Below are 6000 nucleotides of genomic sequence, written 5' to 3'. Positions count from 1 at the left end.
GTTTCGCTCCATATTATACACCACCTCCAGAGTATGTTGAGCCGCCTACTGTGCAAGTGCCTCGTCATCAACGTCCTAATGTACCAAGACCTGCGGCGCGTGGTAGAGGACGCCAATCAGGTAACAGACGGGGTCGAGCTCCCGTGGATCACCAGTTGGTTGATGAGGAAGAGGTTCGTTTTGATCAAGATATGCCCAGCTCAACGATGCCTGCAGATGATGATGCATATCACCCAATAATAGATTTTATGTCCAGCTCATCGACGTCTGCTCCCGAGGTTCAATCACCAGCGGTAATCAGAAGTGAGGGGCCTTTTCAGGCATTCGCATCGTCTGGGCCTATTAGCCTCGCAGTTATGGCCCAACAGTTTGGTGGTCCAACAAGAAGCTCTTATGGGATGACTGAGGGGCCTTTACCTGTATTCACTGGACAAAGCTCTTCAATTGGGAGGAGACTGAGTTTTACCGACGTGAGTATTCTAACCACTCAAATAGCTTGTATCTTGTTTAAAGTAATGGCTATTCCTGGACCCAGTAGTGCTCCAGATACAACTGAATTAGGTGGCGGGAGTATAGTTCGATATCACCCTACTCAAGTAGAGTCATTTACAGAAAGGTAAATATAACGATGTTTTATGAAAACTTTCTCATTTACGTTCTATTCAATGTCTTTGTGCGTTTAACCATCACAAGAATACAACATATTATTTAGTTCTCATGTACTATTTTTATAATATAACTTTCAGGATAACTATGTAAATTATTATACTGCAAATTCTAACTAACCTCTTTCATTGTTCATCCATGGAAAATAAAAAGAATACAACATGTTATTTAGTTCTCATGTACTATTTTTATAATATAACTTTATTTTTATTTTTCATTTTGTAATCGGCATGTTATTTTGATTATTTTTTATTTTTTAATTTGTCCTTGGGGTTAATATAATCTTTTTAAATTTTAATTTTATTTATTTATGTAGGTGTAACGATTTTGAAGAAAACCCCGTATTGACTCAGCTCACACAAATTGTGAGCAATAACGACGTAGCTAATGATCACTCCGATAAGTCAGATAGTGATATCCCATTAGATCACACAGAAACAGACGATGATCACTCATCTGATGGTGATGGTCATTCTTATGAAGACATTACTACTCCGAGTGATGGTAACGTTAGCTACCATTCTAATGCGATTCCATATTTGGACAACACAGAAGAAGGCCCGGATGATTTTGCCTTCATGAGAGATGACGGTCCAATTCGATCTGTACTTTGGGATTGTAAAAAACCTGAATTTATCAGATCAGGTTAGTATGGTGACAATGAATATCTTTTTATTTGTTGGACCATTTTTAAGGGGTTGATAATTTTCCTTGTACTATGCAATTAGGTATGTTATTTCAGAACAAACAGGAAATGAAAGGCGCAGTGAGACAATATTGTCTCAAAGAAAAGAAAGAGTTCATTTGTGATCAGTCCAAAGGTAAATTTTGGAGGGTTATTTGCAAGCGTCATATGTTGGGGTGTGAGTGGATGATCCGTTTTAGAGAAATTTCAAGTGGTATGTGGAAGGCAGGCAAAGCGGATCTCCACCACAGTTGTCTGACGGATGATTACAGAACGGATCATTCCAATTTGAATAGTCACCTAATTGCTACTATGTTAATACCATATATTATGGTCGATCCATACATCAGTATTAAGTCAGTTCAGAAAAAAAATAAAAGGATTGCATTTGTTTACTCCTAGTTATAGAAAAGCACAAAGGGGGCGTAAGAAAGCTATTGAAATGGCATTTGGTGATTTTGAAACCTCTTTCAAGACATTGCCCCGATACATGGCTGCCTTAAAATATTTCAATCCGGGGACCGTTGTTGAGTGGGAGCACCAATCAACTACAATGCAAGGTGAACACATCTTTAAGTTTTTGTTATGGGCTTATAAACCAAGCATCGATGGATTCAAAAGTTGCAGGCCTGTCATCTCAATAGACGGTACTCATCTGTATGGTAAGTATGAGATGAAACTGCTAATTGCTGTTGGAATTGATGCAAACAATAACATTTTTCCACTTGCATATGCTATTGTTGCACGTGAGAGCTTTGAGTCGTGGACGTGGTTCCTTGTGTTGTTGTGGAGACATATTGTTCCTGAGAGACAAGGAATTGGACTTATTTCTGACCGTCATCGGGGAATCTTGCAATGTGTCCAAACACATGATTGGTTACAACCACCATCCACACACCATAGGTTTTGCGTTCGGCATTTGAAAAGCAACTTCAATAAAAAGTTCCTCAGTAGTGACCTTGAGAAGCTAATGTGGTTGGCGGCTACAGAGCACCAGAAGAAGAAGTATAAAATGAAGATGGAACAAATCAAAACAATGTCATCTCCAGCGTATTTGTGGTTAAAAGCTCTTCCGGAGGAAAAATGGACATTGCATAAGGACAACGGTCATAAGTGGGGGGCTATGACAACGAATGTCTCCGAGTCTTACAACGGTTTATTGAAGAAAGCTCGTGGATTGCCCGTTACTGCCATGGTCCGTTATACGTTTAAAAATCTTGTTGATCGGTTTGTTGAGAGAAGCACCCTTGCTGATTTGTTGATTGCGGATAAAAAGTTTTGGCCGCGCGCTGTTGAAAAGAAGTTTGATGAATACTGGGAGAGGTCCCTAAAGCATACTGACATGCAGCAATACAATGCAACTGAAGGGGTCTTTGAGATTCTAACATTTGCACACGAAGGTAAGGGCGGAAATATACATAAAGTCTCTGCCGAAGGGAAAAAGTGTTCGTGTGGAAAGTGGAGAAACTACCATATGCCATGTTCACATGCAATTAAATTTTGTGATATTCGCGGAATTCAACCAAAGACCTATGTTAGCAAGTACTACAGTTGCAGGTTTTATAAGCAAACGTACAGTGAAAATTTTTCACCGTTTGGGTGATGAGGCATATTGGCCACCTTCTCCCTTCAGTTTAATTGCAAACACTGAATACGAGCGAACTTCAGGAGCGCGGAGTACAACTAGAAGGAGGAATGAAATGGATATAGCTCCTGCTCGCATGGCTAGAATGTGTAGTACGTGCAAGCAAACAGGTCATAACAAGAATCGCTGCCCCGATAGAAATCAGTAGTTGTTGTTGCTTGTTGGTTTTTATGTTTTTTCTTAACTTGTACAATTGTTGTTTCTTTATGTACTCTTCCAAGAATATATAACATGTCTTGTGCAGTTTAATAGTTAGTATGTAATCTAACATTTACCACTCAGTTAATGTGTGACGTTTATTTAACTTATATTTAATTTTTTATTTATGTTCGCATATATAACACATTTAATTATTTGCATGTGTTAAAATATTTATTTGAGTTAATCATGCTTTAAAAATTAAAAAAATAAATAATTTTTTTTATTAAAAACATAACCAAATATGATTTAAATCTAGGCAACGTTTTATAGAGTGAGTATTTGGAAAACGGAAAAAATTTACATGTATAACGTGGACTGATCCACGTTATACAATTTATATTGTATAATGTGGACTGGTCCACGTTATACATGTAAAAAAAAAAAAAATCGTTGAATCGTCTGACAATTAAAAACAATTTGGGGTATATCGTGGATCAGCCCACGATATACCCCTTTTGATATAATAATTTTTGAACGTTCTCTTTTGATAAAAACCGTATATTTTTATATCCTTTAGGCTCCGGACTCCGAAAGGCCATGCCTGTCAAACACGTGTGAGAGTCCGAGAGATATGTCAGAAAGTTAAAAATACTGAATATTCATTCATTACTCCAGTATTTAAACAAGACAGTTTTTTTAGACGTTAAAAATTTAATGATACGTGGTCCATAATTATAACATGGGCCTAGTCAAGCTTCAAGTCATTCTTTAATTGACTTGAATAAGACAAAGAAAGACTTTACTATGCCTTAGGGATCTTAACTATGAAAAGTTATATGTCACATTCAAATGACTAAACTTTGTGTTAGGTGGCTCAGATTTTAGGCAGGATTTTAAAGCTACCGCTCAATTAAATCAGATTTTAGGGAGGATTTTTTCTTCATTTAAAAATTGAAACAAAAACTTAAAAATATGGAAATTCTTCGGAAAGGTTGTGTTCTAATTAGTGACGAATCTCTCCACTAACCCTTGGCTTCTTCGGATTAAAAGAACGTCAAACTCCAAGCACCAAATATGCATGGAAATCATTCAACTCTAGCTCCTCAATATACCATCACCAAAAAATAGTGATAATTTTAAACTTTTGCCATGCAAACGTACCAAAAAAAAAAAAAAACAGGTTACATTTGAAAATTAAAATTCTTTTACTACTCTTACGCTCCATCAAATCGCAAAGGAGTTGAGACTCGAACTATCGGGCATAACTGATCAATTGTCGTAATATTCCCAATTCTCTAATTTTTCATCATTTCATTAGAGACGCTGCATCTTCTTTAACAAGGTAAATATTTATTTTCCCCCAACTTTTATATCTAAATAGTGCATATAACTAAATAATTAAGTAGTTGTACGAACCGGGACAAAAGGGAAAGAAAAGGCAATAGAGTAATGAGGAGGAGGATTGAGAGGGAGTTTGAAAAACAGAAAAAGACGAGAAAAAGAGCATTAAAAGGAAAAAAATGAAAAAGTTTTTTTTTTTTTTAGGAAAATAAATACTTAACAGAAGTCAATGGACAACCTATGCAAATGTTGGTATTGCCACTTATTTCATTTTCTTTTTTGTTTTTTGAATTATTTACTTTTGGTTCCATGCTTTTGTTATTTGAATAGAAAAAGTTTTTTAAAAAACATTTACTTTACTATCTTATGAAAGAATAAAAATAATCTGAATAAAAATTACTTATTTATATAATTAAATTAATATGATTATGTGTTAAACCCCATCAGACACATATATAAAAGTGAAAATTTTCTTCAAAATTATTTCTTATACAAATTATGATAGTGAAAAATGTAGTTGAATGTATGCTCTAATACTAATGAAGATGTTTTATTTGTGATTTAATTAATATGTTACAAAATTTTATACGTATGGAAATTTTATCCATACCAAAAGTGTATAAAAACGTTAATTTTTAGTTTATTGACGTTTTTCACATACTAGTCTTGATAGTGATTTCAAAAAAAAAATTAAATCTTAATGAATACTCCAGTGGTCTGGTTGACAGACTTGATTAACTAATCAAAGAAACAATATTTTCCGTCTGAACACAATTCTGACTTAATTCCAAAAAGTTATTTGTCTTTTCTATTTTTTAAAGAAAAAGATAGTTTTACGGTTCTCCTTTTCGTCATACATTTAATTTTGGCTAAATTAGCACATGGTCTTTGGTTTTCCGTAAGTCCACTCAAAGGCTTAGAAACTCTCCAGCTATTTAAAAACTTAAATGAGACCCACTTTTATGAAATAGGGGCAGGTAATTAGCCTCCCTTATTGTTTAGTGCCCTTGGTTCTCCTTTTCGTCATACATTTAATTTTGGCTAAATTAGCACATGGTCTTTCATTTTCGGTAAGTCCACTCAAAGACTTGAAAATCTCCAGCTATTTAAAAACTTAAATGAGACCCACTTTTATGAAATAGGAGCAAGTAACTAGCCTCCCTTATTGGTTAGTGCCTTTGTCTTTGTGTTTCCGATATTATTACTAGAGCTCGATCGTGACAGGATATTTTATCAATACTTGTAGAATGATCTAGCAAATTAAAAATCTCTATAGCTTGTGTAGAAGAAAATTATCTGATGTTGGTAGGAAATATATAAAATAAAATGAACATTGGTATCATCCTTTTTGATAGAACATCGATATCTCATTTAACAAAAAGAAAATGTCTAACACAAGTACTCATGTTAGTATCCACGTCGCTGGTGGATGTGACAATTGATCTTTTTATATGATCTTGCGCAATCCCCGTATTGTGAGTTAGCGTGTATGATTTAATTAGGCTCAAAATTCATTTCTTTT

This window comes from Lycium barbarum, chromosome 11, assembly GCF_019175385.1.
Source record: "Lycium barbarum isolate Lr01 chromosome 11, ASM1917538v2, whole genome shotgun sequence".
NCBI lineage: Eukaryota > Viridiplantae > Streptophyta > Magnoliopsida > Solanales > Solanaceae > Lycium > Lycium barbarum.
This window is presented reverse-complemented; position numbering follows the sequence as displayed.